This window comes from Lemur catta, chromosome 1, assembly GCF_020740605.2.
Source record: "Lemur catta isolate mLemCat1 chromosome 1, mLemCat1.pri, whole genome shotgun sequence".
Taxonomy (NCBI): Eukaryota; Metazoa; Chordata; class Mammalia; order Primates; family Lemuridae; genus Lemur; species Lemur catta.
The window spans coordinates 100,961,493-100,983,209 of record NC_059128.1 but is presented as its reverse complement, the minus strand read 5'-3'; the positions used below and the strand labels follow the sequence as shown (position 1 = coordinate 100,983,209).

At 42.0% G+C, this 21,717-nt stretch overlaps 1 protein-coding gene across 1 annotated transcript in view; it reads right to left on the bottom strand.

Moving 5' to 3' along the window:
• THSD4 (thrombospondin type 1 domain containing 4) overlaps positions 1 to 21,717 on the bottom strand; it is a 571,869-nt gene that overhangs the window by 204,577 nt on the left and 345,575 nt on the right. The window lies entirely within an intron of this gene.

Sequence of the window (21,717 nt, the reverse complement as noted above, 5' to 3'; positions counted from 1 at the left end):
TTAAAGAAATAAGAGCTACCTGTGAGTAGACTCAGGCTGACCATCACAGTGGGGCTTGTGTGCAGGGAGCAGGCTGGGGAAGGGTCTTGCTAAACCCCACAGTGCACTTGGACACAACTTAAGTGGTCAACTCATATTCTGAAATAGCAGGGATCATGGCTTAATGGGTTGAGAACCCACTGAGTATTGGATTTTTGTCCTAGAATGGGCACAAGGAACCACGGCCGGGCTGCTGGTGGCCACAGAGGACAGGATGACCGCATGGTGCGGTGGAAACAGCCTGGAGTCCTGGAGTCAGGCAGGTGTCCGTTCAAACCCCAGTTCTCCTTCTAGCTCCCTGCGGGTGTCTGGGTGAGTATTTCACCCCAGCGAGCCCCAACGGCCCCCACTGTGGAATGGGGCAATGCCATCCAATGGTTATCACCACTATCAATGAGGTCACCTAGGCACAAAACTTGGCATAGTTCCTGGCACACAGCAAGGACTAAAGACAGGGGCTTTCTCTTTGATCTAAAATAAATTATCAGCACTCAGTCCCAGAAAGTAAATTAATAAACACTTGAAAAGCCTCAGGTTATGGGCATTTTCCTACATTAATGAGGAAACTTTAAACCTGACTGCAGTTTGCAGCCATCTCAGAAAGTTTATTATCACAGGTCACATGACAATTTATTAGTGGGGAGTTTTTTTTGAGTGGGGTGATTAGGGTGAGGGACTTTCAATCGCTTTTTCCAGGGCTGTTAGAGAAAGAAGGTATGCTGAAGAGAAGGAATGAATTTCTTCCCTCTCCCCACCTTCCTCTTCCTCCTTCTTATTCACTGGTATTGTTCAGCTTTGGGTCTGTTCCGCTACCTAACTGAAGGGGCACTGTTACCCACTCAATAACCTCACCAGAAATACAGGAATTATTTAAGAAAGCCAAAGTTCTTAAAAGACCAGGGATGTTGTCTAGCCAGGGGCTGGGAAACTTTCTGTAAAGGGCTGGATGATAAATATTTTTGGTTTTACAGACCATATGGTCTCTGTGGCAACTACTCAACTCTGCCATTATAGCACAAACAACCATGGACTTCAGGCCCATGAATGGGCGTGGCTGTGTTCTAATAAAACTTTATTTATAAAAATAGGCAGCAGGCCAGATTTGGGAGTAGTTTGCCAGCCCCTGGTGGAGAGACTTTCCAATCATCCTTTGATCTACTGTAATCTTTTGACCTCTCTGCTCCACTGCAAGGGCCCTGGAAATATCACCAATGGTCCCTGTGTCACAAAATCCAAAAGTTAATATTTCAGCAGTTACCCTGCTTTACTTCTCTATACCATTAACCATGCCTTCCTTTTAAAAAAAAATTGGGGTAAAATATACAAAACGTAAAATTTACCATTTTAACCATTATTAAGAGTACAATTCAGGGGCATTAATGTCATGAAACCATTGCCACTATTCATTTCTAGAACTTTTTCATCATCCCAAACAGAAACTCTTGTGTCCATTAAACAATAACTCTCCATTTGCCCTTCCTACCAGCCCCTAGCAACCTCTATTTTATTTTCTGTCTATACAAATTTGCCTATTCTGGGGACTTCATGTAAGTGGAAAAACACACTATTTGTCCTTTTGTGTCTGATTTATTTCACATTGCACAATGTCTTCAAGGTTCTTTGAGGCTACAGCATATATCAAAACTTCATTCCTTTTTAAGTTGAATAATATTCTATTGTATGGATATACCACATCTTGTTTATCCATTCATCTGTTGATGGACGTTTGGATTGTTTCCACCTTTTGGCTATGATGAATAATGCTGCTATGTACACCAGTGAATAAATATCTGTTTGAATCCCTGCTTCCGATTCTTTTGGATATATATCTAGGAGTGGAATTTCTGGATCATATATTAATTCTATGTTTCACTTTTTGGGGAACCACCAAACCGTTTTCCACAGTGGCTGCACCATTTTACATTCTTACCAGCAATGCACGAAAGTTCAATTTCTCTACATCCTCACCAACACTTATTATTTTTCACTTTTTTGACAACAGCCACCTTAATGGGCATGAAATGTATATTCTCCTTTTTGAACTGCTCTCTTCCCATAGTTTCCAAGGTACCACTCTCTAGATGTCCTTTGCCTCTGATTAACCAATATTCTTTAAGTATTATGAAGCCAGTATTATTAAAAGTATTAAAAGTTAAGAACTTTTCAGATCATGTCTCATATAATCTTGACAACAGCCATATTAGGTTAAATAACTTGCACCATGTCACACAATGGGTAGGTGGCAAAGCCAATGTTCTGGCCCCAGCAGCCTGCCTCCAGAGCCCAGCTTTTAATGACAGCATTGTGTTGCCACAACCTCTCTGGATGTGACCCAGACTTCTTGCCATGTCCTGGGTCGAGTTCCTAAATTCTTATGTTCTAGGCCCTTCCTCCTCTCTGTCTACCCTCCTTGGGCCATCTCATCATTTCACTGGCCTCAGCCATCCTTTACCCATGACTCTCCACAACTATCTTAGCCAGGTCTACCTGCTGACCTGCAGACCCATATATCCCGTTGCCTACTGGACACTGGATTCCTCAAATGCACTCCAATCTCAACAGATCTAAGACTGAGCTGACGTTTCCCTGAAACCAGTTCTTCCTCCTGTTTCCTCCATCTCAGTAAATGACACCATTACCCACATAGGGCTGCAAACAGGGTGTTATCTTGGATCCTCCCACTCCCTCACTTTCTCATCCAAACCATCACCAGGTCTGACTGAGTTTCCTTCCAGAGATCTCTTCAGCAGCCAGCAGGTCGGTGGCCCCAGATTCCTGCTGCCTCTGCTTCCACCCAGCCCTCCACCATCTCTTCAGGACTTTTTGTAGCAACCTTCTTGCTCTGGTCTTTCCTCCTTCCAGCCTTCTTCCGTGGGGTAACCACTGGGATGCTTCTAAAATGTGTCTGATCATGTCGCTCCACTGATTTTTAAAAACTTTTTATTTTAAAATGATTTTATGTTTACAGGATAGTTGCAAAGACAGCAGAGAGTGTCATGACATATGTTCACCCAGTTGCTTCTCAAGTTAACATCTTGAATAACTATGGTACATTTATGAAAACTAAGAACTTGACATTGGTACAATAATATTAACTAAACTACAGACTTTATTCCAATTCCTCCAGTTTTTCTTCAAAATGTCCTTTTTCTATTCCAGGACCCGGTCCAGATACCACAATTACATTAAGTCATCACTTCTGTTTAGTCTCTCCTGGTCTATGATAGTTTCTGAGCCTTTCTTTGTTTTTCATGACCTTGATACTCTTGAAGATTACTGGCCAGGTATTTTTTAGATTATCCCCCACTTTGGATTTGTCTGAGGCTTGTTCATGATTAGACAGGGGTTCATGGGTGTTTGGGAAGAGCATCATGGATGTGAAATGCCCTTCTCATCACTGTCTGTCAGGGTACACGTGTACTCTATCAACATGGCTTATCACAGATGATGTTAGCCTCGACCACTTGGTTAAGGTGGTGTCTGCCAGGTTTCTCCCCTGAAAACTTACTATTTTCCCTTTCCTTTTCCATGCCCTATTCATTAGAAATGAGTCAGTAAGTCCAGTGGAATTAAGCTCCACTTCCTAGAGGGGGAGTATCAAAGAATATTTGGACATATATTAAAACTATCACGGCAATTAATAAATACTTGAGGGGAGATACTTTCAGGCCATGCAAATACCCTATTTCTCCTTAACGGTTCACCCGCTAATTTTAATATTCATCTGTAGATCTTTCCTGCAGCAATTATTACTATAGTATTCTAATCGTGATTTTTGTTTCCTTCATGCTGTCTAGATTTATTTTAATATTAATCTGAATTCATCAGTATGGAAGATTTGTCCCTCCTCTCCCATTTATTTATTAACTCAATCACTTTTTATGCCTCCTGCTTCTTAAAATCTTTTGATGGCTCTCCCTTAGGGATAAGGTCCAAACTCTTAAATATGACAATTACAAGATCGTTTGCAATCTGGTCTCTTCCTGCCCTTCCAGCCTCCTCCCCTGGTTGTCTGTTTGTACACACTCCACTCTCCAGCCATCTTAAGCTTTAAGAAACTACCCAAACTACATGCGTCCTGTGCTCCATGACTTCTTTCATGGTACTTACTTTCTCTAGCATGTCCTTCCTTTCCCCCCATTCTCATTGAGTTAGCTGCTGTTGCTCTTTGCCTCTGAAAACTTAGCTCAAATTTATAAGCACCAAATATTGGAAATTTCCTAAATGCCCACCAAGAAGGACTCAACAAATAATTTGCACATAAATAAAATGAGGTACTCTGGGGCAATTAAAAAAAAAAGAAAACAATTGAGATTGCTTCCTATGTAATGGTATAAAACATCTCCAAAATTTATTATTAAGTGAAAAAAGGAAAATGCATAGCGATTACTGTCCTATTACTTGCATATACATGTTTGTAATTGCTTTTATCTGTATTAATGATCTGCCTACCTCTAGGGAGGGGAACGGAGTAGCTTCAGGGCAGGAATGAGGGAAATTTATTACTATACAACTGCACTGTCTCATACAGTAGCCATGTAGCCACATGTGGATACTGAGCACTTGAAATGTGGCTACTCCAAACTGCAATAAGTTGTAAGCATGAAATATACTTTGTACCAATTTTGATGACTTGGTACAAAAAAATGTAAAATATCTCATTAATATGTTTTTATGCTGATTAGATGTTGAGATGATAGTGTTTTTAATATGTTGTTTAAATAAAATATAGTACTAAAATTAATTTCATTTGTTTCATTTTCCTTTTGTTAATGTGGCTACTAGAAAAATGTTAAATCACACCATATTTCTATTGGACAGCCATTCTACAGCCTCTTTCATACTTATTGAATTGTCAAACATGTGAATGCACTGTTATTCAAAAAGTAAATAAAAATGAAATAACAGTAATATAATTGTTAAGAACAGAAACAAATGAATACACACATAAATCCTGCACCCTCCCAATGATCCACTTAAGTGTCGCCTATTCTAGGAGTTACACTCATCAGGCCCCCGTCCAGCTAAGGGCAGTGCCCTGGCCTCTGTCCCCGGGGATCCCCTGATTACCTCCAGGATAATATTGATCATGCTGTATTGTAACTGTTAACTAACATACACCTGCCTTCACCAACAGAGAATGAGCCCTTTGCGACAGATATGTCTTTTTCTTTTCATCCCCAAGATTCAGCATGTAGACAGCTTTGTTCAGTGTGTGCCAAATAAGGGAATGGATGCAAAGGCAGGTCTTCCAGGAAACCCTCACCTGCTTATGATGGGCAGAGAGGTCTTCTAATGGCTCATCTCAGATACCAGGAAGGGGAAAATGAAGAGGGGACACTCCCAGGAGGTATATTCCTCCAGGAAATTCAAGTAATTTTCAACCTAACTTTTGGGTGAACTAGAAAGGGAAAATATAAGTCAATGGGGGAAATGTATCAGAAAATAGGAAAAAAATGAATGTATGAAGCCTCAAACCACATAGTTCATGTAAAATATAATTATGTGCTTCTGTCTCACTAACAAAGGAAAGTCCACCCATAGCAGATACCACTTCTAAGACTATTCTATTTCCTGCAACGAATGTCTATTCCTTTATAACAGAAGGAGGAAGATGCAGCCTTCTCCACAGAGGTATATACTGTACGGCTAAACTGTTTGTTTGAACTGTCTGTTTCTTTAAATCTGCTTACATTGTGTGGAATGAATGGGGACAGTCTCTTTCAAGAAAGCATCTGGGTGTCGGTCAGGGAGCCGGCCACGCAGGACAGCGGAGGCAGAAGCAGGTGTCAGTAATTAACTCTCCCTTTGTGTGAACCAAGGGACCATCAAATAGCCACGGAGGTGGGGAATGAGGAAAGCAAAGGAGGGCTCTCTGCTGTCGTTCTCGCGACTGCTCTCCATTCCCCTTAAAGACAAGGACAATCATGAGACTCTACAATAGAGGAAGTCATACATCGTGCCTTTCTCTGGATTCTGTGTGAAAGGGGCCACAGCCTGGCTGCGTGGGCACCTGCAACTGGCCGGGCAGCCATGCAGGGAGGCTGAGCACCTTGTGGGCTCGCAGAAAGGAGGGCTATTTCGCTCAACTGGGTTCAGGGCTTTGGAGTAGAGCCAAGAGCAGTGCCAGAGACACCGTCAGGGAGATGCTCACAAAAAGCACACAGGGCAGCCTCATCCTCACCCTGAGAACACGCAGGGAAATTAATTCAGAAAATGTATCAGGACTATGTCATGTTGACCATATTCTTTATTTCAAGTGTTTATTTCAAGTAGAATTTCAAGTTCTAAGGCAGAGATTCTCAAATTGTGGTTGCTAGATCAGCAGTATTAGGGGACTTGTTTAAAAATGCAAATACTTGGGTCTTGCCCCAGCCTTGCTGAATCAGAAACACTGGGGGTGGAGCCCATTGATTTGTGTCATAACAAGCCCTGTGGATACCTGCTTGCTTAGGAACCATGCCTTTACACAATAATTCTCTGTCTAGTGAGCCTTAATCCAGATTTAAAGTATTATTTTCTAAAATCTTATTTCCTTACCAAATGTGGCTGTCAGATATTAAAATACATTGTGAAGCTATAGTCATTAAAACAGTGGCAAATACCACTGATGAAGGAACAGACAGATCAATTACCTAACTAGACATGTAAAAAGATTTGGTATGCAATCAGCAAGTCACTTCAAATCAGCACGGAAAGGATGGAAAAGGACTGGGAATATGACTAACCATTTGAGAAGTGATTTCCTGAATTTATACCAATGACAGAATAAATTGCAGGTGGATTAAAGGTTTTAAGCAAACAACAGAAGTAGGAAAACAGTGTCAATGTTTCTATATTCTTGGAGTGGGGAAGGACATTTAAGCAAAGCTATAACAAAGGCAGAAATCATAAAATAAAAGATTTATATATTTGTTAAATTCTATAAGTCAAAAATACCATGAACAGACTTAAAAGTCAGATACACAGTAGAAAATGCATTGCACTTGTTCCTTTGCTCCAAATGTCAGCACCTATCATCTGCTGGAACCTGGAAACACAGTGATGTGCAAAAGCAGACTCGATTCCTAGCATTCGGGAGCTTATTGTCTGGTGCAGGATGCCAACATGAATGAAATCCAACAGCCACATTTAAAACTGCAATGTGAAAAGAACTGCAAAGGAAAGACACGTGGTGAGAAGAGGGTTGTCACCATTAGGGAGGCTGCTTGCAAGAGGAGTGACAGTGGCTTTCATGAAGACCTGAGTGGAGGCAAGTGCGGATGGATAGAGGCCGGCAAGAGGGAGGCAGCATCGCCTGGGCTGAAGACAACGAGAGGGGCCGTGGAGAAGAGCTCTGTCCCTTTCCTACTGATAATCTATTTTAAGGCAGGGGCAGAAGTTAAAGACCAGATCTGCATTCTGCAAAGGCCTCTTCTGCTGTGTGAAGCGAGGACTGGAAGGAGGCAAGAATGGAAGCTGGGAGATCAGTTAGAAGATTGTGGCTGCGGTCCCCAGGAAAAGGGATGACAGCTTAAACTGGGATGTTGGGAAGAAGCGAATGGCTTCAAAGACAATTTTACAACATGCACCTTGTATAATGGAAAACGGCTCATGTGCATAACATATTTTGAAAGACACAAAACTCATAAATCAGATAAAGACAATTTTAACAGTGAAAGGTTGTACTCAATATCAACCACAGGGAGGTTCCTAAATAGACTAGGGTATACCCAGAAAATGAAGTCTTAGCCAATCATTTAAAGTGATCATGTCATATATTCATTGATATTGGCACATTTTGATGTTATGTTTTAAGGCAAAAGTAGGCCACATAAATGAGGGAAGAACAATCTTTACAACAAATGGTGCTGGGATAAGTGGCTATCCACATGCAAAAGGATGAAGTTGGACTTCTACCTCACACCACACTCAAAAATGAACTCAAAATGCATCATGGATTCTACATCATGGTGATGACAGTTAATAACAATATATTACATACTTAAAAATTGCAAAGAGAGTAGATTTTAAGTGTTCTCACCACAAAAAGGTAAGTATGTGAAGCAATATACTTGTTAATTAGCTTGACTTAGCCATTCCACAATGTATACCTGTATCAACACATCACGTGGTACACCACAAACATATACAATTTTTATTTATGAATTAAAAAGATAAATCACAGACTGTGGTAGGCAGAATAATTCCCCCCTCCAAGATGCCCATGTTCTAATCCCTGAAATTTGTGAAAATGTTACATTACATGGCAAAGGGAATTAAGGTAGCAGATAGAATTAACATGGCTGAGCAGATGACTTTAGGGAGGTTATCTTAGGCACAATTAATCATGAGAGTATTTAAATGTGGAAGAGCGAGGCAGATGAGGAGGTTGGAGTGACTTGATGAGAGTAAACTCAACCTGCCATTGCTGGCTCTGAAGATGAATTGGAGCTGTGAGCCAAGAAATGTGGGCAGCCTCGAGAAGCCAGAATAGGCAAGCAGACATTCTTCCCTAGGGACTCCGCAAGAAACAAACACCATGATTGTAGCCTAGTGAGACCTATTTTGGACTTGTGATCTCCAAAACTGTAAGATAATAAATTTGTTGTTTTAAGCCACTAGATTTGTGTTAAATTTGTTACATAAGCCTTAGGACACTTAAATATAGACCTAAATGTAAGAGCTAAAACTTTAACACTCTTAGAAGAAAACACAGGAGTAACTTCACGACCTTAGATTAGGTGATGGTTTCTTAGATACGACATCAAAAGCACAAGTGACAAAGGAAAAAATAAGTAAATGAGACTTTATCAAAACTAAAGACTTCATGCTGCTAATGATACCGCTAAGTTAGTGAAAAGACAATCCACAGAATGGGAGAAAATATTTGTAAGTCATGTCTGATAAGGGATTTGTATCACAGTCTTTAAAGAATTATTACAACTTAATAATACAAAGACACCCCAATTAAGAAATGGACAAAGCGTTTGAGTAGACGTTTCTCTAGACAAGATATACAAATGGTCAACAAGTACATTACGAGAGCGTGAGGCTGTTTTCCAGCATGGTAATGCTGGTTATTTCTGAAAGGTAATTTTTGTTTTCTCCCATTTGCTAATCTATATTTCTTACTGTTCCCAGCATAAGCACACAATATTTTTGTATTAGGTCATTAAATATGAAATGTCCAATTTCAAATGAAAAGTTCAATTTATTATATCTCAAACAAGAAGCTGTACAATTAATCTAAGTATGTGCCCAAGCTATTGACGAACTTTTGCCATCTTCACAGTAGCTTGTTTATGCAGCAGTGAAGAAGCCTGGAGAGCGAGTGGTGATGAAATCTCAAAAGGCGTTTTCCCCCCAGCTTGTTGAGAATTGAATATTTCTCCTTGCAAGAAGTGGTCCAAAGCCTGGAAGAAGTGGTAGTCAGTTGGTGCAAGGTCTGGCAAATATGGTGGATGACAGAGAGTTTCCAAGTTCAGCTTCTGTAGTCTGAGCAGCATTGCTTTTTGTGACATGTGGTCTTGCAAGAGGATTGCCCAATCTTGGCTGCCTAATCACTAGCATCCTCATCATTTCTTCCAATTGGTTGCAGTAGACATCAGCTGTAATCGACTGACCAGGTTTCATGAAGCTGTAGTGGATAATACCAGCGCTGGACCACCAAACAGACACCATTAGCTTTTTTTGATGAATACTTGGTTTTGGAACTTCATCTTTATCTAACCATTGTGCCAAATGCTTCCAGTTGTCAAAAAGAATCCATTTTTCATCACATGTAACAATGAAGTGTGGAAATGGTTTGCCTTTATGTTGTGACAACAAAGAAAGGCAAGCTTCGAGATTTCTCTCCTGATGCTTATTTAATTCATGCAGAACCCATCTATCCAGCTTCTTTACCTTGCCCATTTGTTTCCAGTGGGCTAATATTGTTGAAATAGTAATGTCAAACCTTGCTGCTAATTCATGTGTAGGTGGAGATGGATTCTCTTCCACTGCAGCTTTCAGCTCATCATTATCCACCTTGGTCTCAGGTCACCCACATGGCTCATTTTCAAGATGAAAATCACCAGAATGGAACTTCTCAAACCATCGAAAGACTGTGTGTTCATTAGCCACATCCTTCCCAAACACTTAGTTGATATTTCAAGCTGTCTGTGCTCCATTGGCTCCACGACAGAACTCATATTCAAAAATAACACAATTTTTTGACTTATCCGTGGTTTCACAAAAATTGCTTAAAAAAATTTTTTTGAAAGAAATTCACAAGCCAAAATGGGCGTTTGAAAGAATGAGGATGTACCCTCACAATAAAAAACAAAAACAAACAAAAAAACCCCAAGAAACGTCAAAGTGAAACGTCAGAGATATCAACTGTCAAACGTAGTAGTTAAGGGAAGCAGACATTCCATACTTAATAACCTACGAGAAAGGGTAAAAAGTTCATTTTGATCCTTGCTGGGGATTTGCCTCACTGGCAACCCAGCTCAGCCAAAAGATGCAAAAGCTCCATCTAGAGGTTATTTACTCAAACTGCAGACACCTGATCCCAGAAACGCAGGGAAGGAGACCTAAAATGCGCAGCAAATGCAACTCATGCTGGAAAAGGCACACACACACGGCAAGTGAGTATCTCAGAAGGACTGGCTTTCTTTCCCAGGACCAAAGGTGTTAATTCTCTGTGTAATGGAGGACTTTACAACTCTCACCAATAGGGCTGAGAAAATATTTTCAGCTGGGATAAGGACAGGGAGCCAACCAATTGCTTGGTTTTCTTCCAAGTGTCTTAAACACACCCCTTCTCTAGTGTTAATTTTCCTTAATTAAATAGAGTTAATTTTCTGCTTTGAATAGAGCAGGGATGATTATTACTTTCTGGAAAAAGAAAGAAAGACAATGGCTTTGCAAGTGTTAAGAGATTTGTCAAACATCCGTAATGTAAACAGATGGCACCCAAATACTTTGGTAGAAGAGTTTGACAAATACATGGCAAAATCAACTCTACATTAAATAATTCCACCCTTCGGAGTTCTGGTTAGTGCTAGGAGTTTAGTCCTGGCATTGCTGGTGGCTGCTACCTTCCCGGGTCATGTCTCTCTTCCTGCCTCACTCCCTTCAGGCCAAGGCTGTAGAATAAAGTGCCAAAGGTTCCAATAAACACCACTGCATGTCTGCTCATGGCAGATCAACCCTGCAGTGTAACCTTGCTTACTCCTGAACCGTGCTTGGGCCCTTATTTTAGGATGTGGCACTCATGGAAGTTTCTGAGGATTTGGAGAAAGCACAGTAAACTAGAAAAACTGACCTTGTACTAAAAGCTTAAGGTTGGAGTTATTAGCAAGCTGGAGAAGAGAAACATGAAGAGGGCACATACTGATGGTTTTCAAGTCCACGAGGGGTTCTGATGTCACCCTGATGTCCTTCTACCCACATGCCTCACCAGAATTCAGGGGTCTTCTGCCTACTTTCTGTATCTCTAATTTGGCAGCTAATTAGAAGAGTCTTGCTGACTCTAGTTTTGAAATGTGTCTTGAATCCATCCACTTCTATCCATCTTCATGGCTCCACTAGTCCAGGCCACCACCATCTGGACTTTTTCAGTAGCCTCCTGAAGAAGTCCTTAGGCCTGAATTAAGAAGTCCTTGGCCAGGCCTGGAGGCCCAGTGGGATCTGGCCCCATGCCACACAACCTGCCCCCCTCCTTATGACCCTCTTGTCTCTCTCTCTTAGCTATCTCCTAGCTTCTTCCTGCCTCAAACATTCACATTCATTTTTCCTGTGCCTCTAAACTCTTTCCTGCCACTCATTTTTCAGGTCCCAGATAGAAGCACATTCTTCCAGAGAGGCATTCTGATTCCCAAATCTAAGTTGGCACCCCTGCCTCTACACTCCCTTGAACCCCAACCCCTGGCATTAATTTCTCTCCAAGCCCCTGCACGTCTCCTTCAAGGCCCTTGCCTCACTTGTAACACAGATTTCCCATGTGTTAATCTCAACCAGACTATGAGGTTCATGAAGGCAGAGCAAAAGGTGTTTTTTTTGGGGGGGTGGTTAGCACATAGTAGGTGTCAATACGTATCTATTTGATAGAACACATGAGTAAAAGAAAGCAAGCACTACCCTAATCCAAAGGGATACATCTCTCAAGTGTGAGATTTCCCTAATTAGGGCAAACTGGATGAGCAGATATTCTGGGGAGAGGTCCTTTCTAAAGTCCCTGAAAACACTGGCACATCAGCTGATACCACTCAAGAGGGATGTGTATATTATTGTCTTTGTGCTAGGTAACAAATGATTGGGGCTTTTAAATGCACAACACAGGCATGTCATATTTAGCCCCAAACAAGGGGCATACCATAAAAACTCACAGCCCAGAGACCACAGCTTGGCCTCTTCCGTGAAGAGCCATCAAAGTTACTTCTGACCCTGGACATCCTTTCACCTTTCAACCTCCAATTTTTCTTTACCTCTGTCCTTTCTCCCTTCTCCCAGCACAGGGGCTGAACTGGCAAGAAGCGTAAGGTTGCCATACTGAGTTGGGGAGTTCTGACTTCTGTTAACCCAGACTTGCTAGAACCAGCCACAGACTTGGCACTGAGTGTAATGGGCCCCCAAGCTGCTGAAACAGCCACTCTGCAGGCTGGTGGTCTGCTCTGCTGGGGTGTCTCCCAGCTTGCACACAGAACTTCATTTTTCCACACTAACTTCTACTAGGGGTATTTATTTTATTCCACCAATAAAAAGAATTTGAAGAAGGCAACTTGAAGGCTGCAACTACCAGCAGAAAGTGGCAAGAAGAAATCAGTAAAAATTGGCAAAGAAGACACCATAGCAAAAGCACTGCCACCCAGCACCATTGGATATCTGGGTAAGCCGCCAAAGATACTTTACAAGTCTCTGAGAATGATAATTCAAGTTCATAAGCATAATTCCAGAGCAAATTCCCACAAACCAAGCCATTAAGAAAAGGTCAGAATTTTAATATTTATTGTATTATTTAATATTTATTGTGTCATGCATTAGGCTGGGAGGTAGCTATGAGCTCCATTTAATCCTCAAACTCTGTGGATCAAGCATCCTTAATTTTACAGCTGATGAAGCTGAAGACTGGGAAAGGTAAAATTATTTTCACTTTGTTTAAGAAAACATAAAAGCATATAGATACTCCAGACAAATTTTTAATGACTTTCTGATTTCTGAATTTCTAACACTTTAGAAAAAAATAATTACCTTTATTTTCCCCTGTCTTTACTAAGCTACCTCTTCCCAACCCAGCACCTGGCACCAGGAGTGTTTAATCTGATTTAAAACACAATAAATGTGGTTAATCACTAACCCCAGCTTTCAGCTGGAGCTGTTAGGTGAAAAATCAAATAGACTCCTTGCTGACAGAGAACCTCGTTCCATATTTCTTATGATCAATATACACAGCATACTTGGAATAGATAAGCTATTATGAAATGTGTTTTCCCACAGTAATAAAATACAAAGCGGTGCTGTCATGTTCAGAAGAACGTCAAGTACTATCATAAAAGGGGAGTTTTTAAAACTTACCTCCTGTTTCATCAAGTTTATTAGTTAAGGTAAACATAGCTACTGTAACAGATAAACCTTGACATTTCCGTGGCTTAACCCAAAGGGAGCTTATTTCTTGCTTTGGCAAAGCCCAGATGGTGGGGGACGGGGGGCTGCAGCTCCACATGGGCACTTAGGTTCCCAGGCTGCCAGAGGCTCTGCGTACTTCAATGCCTGGTTTGCAAGGTTTCCTTGGACACTGCTATCCACCTGGCAGATGGAAAGGGGAGAAAGTGGAGGAACACCAGGACTGGCCCACCTTCCATTGGCCACATCTAACTTCAAGAAGGCTGGGAAATATGGCCTAGCTGTGGGTCCAGGAGAAAAGAGATGCAAGTTTGGCAAACAACTAAATAGTCTCTGCAGTAGCAGTCAGGATCTTCCAAAGGGACGAGTTCATTTCTGTTACCGATATTATACTAAAGTGTGATGTATGTCGGTTATAAGGTGATCACGGATAGCCCAGAGTTACTCTGTACTATCTATGAGGCCTAAACATCTGCTATATATCAAGATTTCCCCTCTGCCCAGGCTTCCTCTAAGTCCAGTCAAGAAATCTGATGAACCCATTAAAGAAGCATGTCTCATCCGCTCCACCAGTGGATGCTCAGATATTTCAGTTTTGGAGACAGAAGGTGTGGCCCAGTGGGGGAGTTTCTGCTTACATTATGAGATGCAGGGAGGAAAGGAAAAGAGCACTTATCAAATGCCTACTCTATGCTGACACTTGACAGACATCATCTTATTTAGTTGTAATAGCCATGGGAGAAGGGCTTTTATTTCCATTTTCCAGAGGAGAAGGCTGAGCTCATAGAAGTGGACACTCTGCTAGTGGCCGCAGTAGTACTAAGAGTTAGACCTCGGTCTGAGTGCTATCCAAGTCCACGTACTCTCCACCTCCCATGGGGCCAGGCGCTGTTGGGTGACATTGTGGGGTTGTCTGGAATGGGAAGTTGCCGGAAAAGTCCTCCAGTGACAGCTCCTGATGTTCTCTAGGGCCATGACGCTCAGAGTCAAGGACCCATCTATCATAAGGATACCCACGGTACATGGGTAGAGATTTTGCCCCTCATCCTTATCACCGACTCCAGCAATGGCAGAGATGGAGGGATCAGGGGGCTCTTCCAAGTTAGCTGTCTCCCATTTTCTAATTTTGTGGTTTCCAATAATAATCACTTAGGAAAGCTGAGTATTTGCCTGGGAGCAAGAAAGTCCAACGCACTCTCCAGTCTTACTTAAGGCAATTTTCCTAAGCTTACACCTAGGATATATCAGGCAAGATACCAGAGTGTAAATCAAAACATGGGTGGAAATCAACAAATCTGAATAACATCAATGAAGGCAAGCAGGAAAATTCAAAGAAAATCCAAAAGAAGAATTGTAAACACTAACTGAAGTGTGTGTGTGTGTGTGTGAGAGAGAGAGAGAGAGAGAGAGAGAGAGAGAGAGAGAGAGAGAAAGAACCTAATTGACATTGCTGGGACTAGATCAGTGGTTTGCAACCTTTTTGTGTATGTCTATACTTTTAAATACTCAAATTTTTGGCTGTACATTTGAAGGGCCTTAAGGGTAAACATTGATTATGAAAAAGAAAGTTTCAGGAACAAAAACTTCCTACTATTGTCACATTATTCATTTGTGGTGCCCTCCATCTGAGAAGAATTGTTTATTGCCCTGACCACACGCTTTTTTTATATCCATGAGAGGAAGTGTTTGCATATTTCAATAAATGGCTGTCTTAGTCTGTTTGTGCTGCTATTACAAAACACCGGAGACTGGGCAATTTACAATAATAGAAATTTATTTCTCACGGTTCTGGAGGCTAGAAGTCCAAATCAAGGCACCAGCAGTTCTGTATGTTCAAGATGGTGCTGTGTTGCTGTGACCTCACATGGCAGAAGGCAGAAGGAGCCCTGTGTGAAGGCTCTTTTATAGGGGAGGAGCCCTCATGACCCGAGCACCTCCTAAAGGCCCCACCTCTTAATACTATTGCATTAGAGATTAAGTTTCAACATGAATTGTGGGGGACATTCAGACCAAAGCAATGGTCATTTTTCATATATGCTAACATGATGTGACACCGTGCTTCTTACCTTGTGACACTATAAATTGTGCTTTACTCCATGACTCGCTCAGTCCAGCATCCCATCTGACAGATACTATAAGAGACTCTATTCTAGGTTGAAGCAAAAATAAATTTTACATACAGATCAAATGTGGCAGAATATTTGCATGCCAGCGCTAGGCAAACGCTGTCACTGGCTGTAAGGATTCACATCGCCTCATTGGAAATGTGTTAAATAAAAGTCACGACATTTGCACAAGTGAGATATTAAGCCCCTTTTCACATATACAGTCTTTCATTCAACCCATAAACACGCCAAGAGAGATTCAACATCATGAAGCAGTTTCTTTCAGGAACAAAAAAAAAACAAACTAAACTTAAATTCAACATCATGAAGCAGTTTCTTTCAGGAACAAAAAAAACCAAACTAAACTTAAAAAAATCACTAAACTAAACCTAAGAACAGCACAATAAAACCGCCAAAACGACTGCATTTCTGTCCACTTGGTAGACCTTTAGTGGTTGTCTCCTAACAAGAAAGAAGTAACTTGAAAATATTCTGCCTGTGCCAGGGATGTGTGATTTAAGAGAGGAAATACTTAGAGGCTTAAGAGACCTTTGCAGGGAGCCTGGACGCTGGCTGCAAGTTTGAAGATATTTGCATTCCCTGGAATCCAGGCTCATTTCTCTCTGGGAACCACCAGGAAGTAAAGTCCGTAAACTGAGATTTTAGAAGGTCCCTGAAACAGGCAATGAATCAGAACAAAATGAAACTTGCTGCAAGTGGGTAGTAATTTATCGTGGCATTGTCCCCAGTCTACAGGGAGAAAATCCAGACATTTACAATGAAATAGTGATGGATCAGTGCAAACACTTTAAAATTTGATAATATATCCAGCAATAGAACGTAGCTGAATAGGGTTGGTTCTTATTTCCTCGGCTCCATCCATTCAACTACTATTTACTGAATGTCTGCAGTGTGTCAGGTGTTAGAAGCCCCTGGATGGTTGAGACCCAGTTCCAGCCCTCAAGGGCTAAAAGTGTACAGAGAATGGGGAGGGATGCTGAGTCTGTAGTCAGGGATGCCAGGCAAAGATACAGTATAGCAGACCTCCTCACTAGCTCTCACCAAGGACCATGATTTTCTACTGCACTTACGAGACCGGGAAGATTTCTCTGCATCTCAAAAATTCCAACAGATTCTGACTTTTCAGCATGATTTAGGACACAGACTTCTGTGTTTGCATCCTGTTTCCTCACAGTTAAAATGTTCTGGCCGGGCAGGATGGCTCATGCCTGTAATCCTAGGTCTTTGAGAGGGCTGAGGCAGGAGGATTGCTTGAGCCCAGGAGTTCAAGACCAGCCTGAACAAGAGACCCCATCTCTACAAAAACCAGAAAAATTAGCTGGGCGTGGTGGTATGCACCTGTAGTCCCAGCTACTTTGGAGGCTGAGGCAGGAGGATTGCTTGAGCCCAGGAGTTTGAGGTTGCAGTGAGCTATGATGACGCCACTGCACTCTAGCCAGGGTCGACAGAGTGAGACTCTGTGTCAAAAAAAAAAAAAAAATCTGTCCATGGACTGTGATAACAGTAGCCAGTTATTTCTAACTCATTACTTGAGAAAACATCTTATAAAGTTCTTTCTGCATTATAAATCTGTGAAACCAATTCTCTACCTCATAGTTTGAATAAACTTATCCACGGGCACCTTTCAACCATCCCCCCAGCGATGGCTCTGTGCCCAGACCTGACCTCGGTTCCATATCCTCCACTGCCTTCTGCATATTTCCATTTGCAAATCTTACTAACATTTCAAATCCAAATATCTATAATTGAACCCACAGTCTGGTTGCTATGAGTGTCAGTTTTAACATTAGCCTGCTTGAAGTCAAATCCTAGCTGTACCACATACTAGCCGTGTGTTCTTGGGCAAGTAATTTAATCTATCTGTGCCTCAAGTTCCTCATCTATACAATTAGATGGTTGAGAGTACCCATCCCTTAGGTAGAGAATTAAATAGGATATTACATGTAAAGCACTTAGCATGGTGCCTGACACATAGTAAGTGCTCAATAAACGTTAGCTATCTTTATTATTCATTGCAAAATTGCTGTCTGTATTTCTGTCATTGGTGCCAACCATTTTTCTTCTAGATGAGGCAAGGAATGCTAAAGATTGGAGAGTCCAGGATTACTACAGCCAAGGTGGGTAGCTGCTTCTCTGGGTTAGCACCTTTGGGTGCATGGGGAAGGGAGGGAACAGAGCGAGACTGCAAGGCAGTTCTTTGATGTATAAAGCAAGAAGGGCTCTTAGGTCATCCCCATCCTCCTCCTGTGCTCAGGGCAGACATTGCAAGTCATTTACGGCACTCTTTCCCACTCAGCCTTCCCTCAGCATCCCCCACAAGGCAGCATGCATCAGCCGTCCAGTGGATCAGAGGTGGCACATTGTATGAAATGTATTTGTCACGCCTGCTCTAAGTTGGCAGCTTCTGCTGTCAAGAACGTACCAGAGAAAGAAGAAAGCAAACCGCAGGACAGTTACACAGACTATTTAAGTTGAAAAGTCACTGTGCAACCTGAAAATGGCTTCTGCCAACTGCCAGTTGCTGGTTCCAGTCCCTGCAGCTGTCCTTAAGGCTGGCAGGGGTCTTGGGAAACAAACCTGGCCCTCAACAGGGCATGTGATTCCGTTTCTCCTCACTCCGTCTTTCTGACCCTCACTTAATTTTCTTTTTTTAGAGGGCGGGGAGCCATAGAGCACACCTTTCCAGAGGTGTGCGGACCATTTGTTCTCTGACATAATCTAGATAAAACAGGTGCATGGTCAAATAAGTTTGGGAAAGGCTGCCCCAGAAACCTTCTTTAGACAGTTACAATATACACGAGGATGCTAAAGCTTAGAGAAATCCTGCAGGCTGGAAGCCTGACCAACCCTGTTCCATCCAGTGTTCCCCAAATGTGTTTGTCTGTAGAACCATTTCCCCAGAACTTATTGATACCCCAAGCTCCAGCATTCTGCGGCACATATTTTTGGGAAACATGCCTTAGTGTTAAATTAGAATTTTCTCTTTCTCTTACTGACCACACCAATTAGTCACCAAGTCCTGGCAAACTCTCTCATTAAATATCTCCTGCTTTCCTCTCCTCTCCTATTCCCACAGCCTCCACTCTGGGCCAGTTCCTCATTTCCTGAGTCCTGCATTAAGGCCAGAGCAGCTGGTGAGCTCCAGTCTCCACAGGACCCCTGCCATCCTACTCCCTGTGTCCGACTCTCTTCCTAATACATCAGTGTCATCGTAGTGGGTTGAATGGTGGTCCTCAAAAAAGTATGCTCACGTCCTAATCCCCAGAACCTGATCTTATTTAGAAAAAGGTCTTTTCAGATGTCATCAAGTTTGGATCTCCTGATGCGATTACCCCAGATTATCCAGGTGGGCCCTAAATCCAATGACAATTGTCCTCATGAGAGGCACACGGAGGAGAGACAGAGGGAAGGCCACACCTTGATGGAGGCAGAGATTAGAGTGATGCAGCCACAGGCTAAGAACTTCTGGAGTCGCCAGAAGCTGGGAGAGGCGAGGACGGATTCTCCTCTAGAGCCATGGGAAGGAGCTCAGCCCTGCTGACACCCTGATTTTGGATGTCTGGCCTCCAGAACTGCAAGAGGATTAATTTCTGTTGTTTTGAGCCACCGAGTTTGTGGGAATTTGTTACAGCATCGTAGGGAACCACTACAGTCATCAGGACATCTTTACTCATCTCCCAAAATGAAGCCACTGGAGCCCCAATTGTTGATGTCCTCACTTTCATAACATGCCAGATAACCAGGCATGGCCATCACAGTGGTGCTACATCCACATGTGTGGCTGCAGGGCCAAGAGGTGTCTAGAAGGGCTTGGCTGCCCTTTCTCCATGTTTCACACTGAAGTTTCATTAAGTTGCATTAATTCACTGGCTCCAGGTCTCCACCTTTTGAACTCACTAGACCCTCCTTTTCACCCTCCAGGTTTACTCCCCCAAAACCTACATCCTCGCTCAATGGCATTTAAAGATAGACATCCATAAACTCTGCCACTGAAACCTTTCAGTTCTACTTAGACGCACAGAGGTGTGCAATCGTGTACTCCAGGAGGCACACAGAAAATGGAGGAAGATTCTGGGTTTGCTTGTTCCCTTTGCTTTGTATTTCTCTCCCCCACATTTGTTAATTCAGTCAACAAATTAAGTGACAACCCCTATACTCAGAATTGCTCACATTTAAGCCTGAAACTCCGAATACATCTCTTGCAATCAGTGAGCAATGTTTTTCACTTCTCCAAACACTCAGTTGGCAGATGCATGTCCCTCTTATTGTCCTCAGCCCCACTCCTAACCCCAGTTCTCCAAAGAGAGCTGTCTTCCACCTTCTGTCCAGAACCAGGCTTGCCTGGACGGCGGAGTCAGTCTTGCGTTTGCTTCTACCAAGGCGCTACAGTCAAACATGTTGGCTAATCTAAACAAAGATTGGCCATAATAATGATAATAGTAAAATTTGGAAAGGCAAATAAAGTGCACATCTGAGCTGCAGGATTTTACTTTAGAGAGAAAGAAACGTCCTGAAGCAGAAATTAGAAGTTCAAGGCCTGGCTGTGTCATTTTCCAGCTAGGCGGTCTGTCTGGGTTCCATCAGCCCATCTCAAAAGCAGACAGGCCCCCATGACCCGCAAAGCCCAGGCCCACATCACGTGTAAGACTGGATCATTCTAACCGTGAGCCAACGATGAGCACTTTATTGAATGTGTTCACGACATTAAGCCCCTAACTTCCAACAAATTTTTTACATAAAAGAACACAGGCTGGCTCATCAGAAGTGGTTATATTTGCCCCTTACCAATTTTTGTAATAATTTCTTCAAACAATAAGCCCTTAAGAACAAGGATCTCATCTTTTTTCTTTTTCTTATTTTCCAGACAGAGTGTAGCTGTTTCGCCCGGACTAGAGTGCAATGGCGTCATCATAGCTCACTGCAACCTCAAACTCCGGGGCTTAAGTGAAGGGATCTCATCTTAATTCATTTTGGTGTTTGGAGTCTGGCACACAGCAGGCACTCAATACACATTTATAAGACGAATGAACAAATGTCTATTATTCAGGGCATTTTTTCTCCAAGAAGCTCAAAGGAACATTTAGTGACAGCAAAATCTGATCCACCAGATGAATAAAAAAAAAAAAAAACCAAATGGATCTACAGGTTAATGGATTCTGTTAGCACACAAAGGAGGGACTGAGAGCAACCTAAGACGCCATCTCCTTACTCATGGCCACTTGGCAGAGAAATTCATGGCCCTTCTAGAATGTTCAGTTGTCTGGGAAGTCTAGGTATTTTAAAGTTGGAGAAACACAGACATGTGATTAAAAAGTGACTTTGCCAAGATCACAGAGCCTAAGAAAACTGAGATCTGATCATCCACCCACATTTTTGGAGAGGAAGAGATGAATGTCAAAAAATATATTCTTTTTAAATTGATGAAATGAATTCAATTAAATATGATGCCTAAAGAATCTTATTTCATTTATTTAAATAATTTCTTTTTAAAAATACCCTGCATATTTGTTTTCTTTTAAAATAATGGAAAACTAAAAAACCTTACCAAAAATTATCCCTAATCCCATCACTTTTTGTTTCGGGGAACAGTGGGGAAATAGACAGTTTTTTAGGTGTTAATTAAGTGGAATTAAAAAGGAGAGAAAGTAGTAGTATTTGAATAGTATTACTTTCCGACTATGTAGCGTGAGACAAGTTAAGGAAACCAATAATTTCTGTCTCTCTATTCACAGTAATTTCCCCCTTCTCACTCTGGTATTCCGCCAAGTCCATGACCTGGTTCCTCCCTGACCCTGACAGTGGTCTACCGAAATGTCAAGGTCAATATGGTCATAGAAGAAAGACCTTAGCTGCTCACTCTCAAGGTTTCTCTTCCAATTTGGTGTTGCTACAATCACTCATTCTTTTGGGGCTTACAAAGACTTCTTTGGAATCACTCCCCCAACCCAGTGTATATATGTTCTGT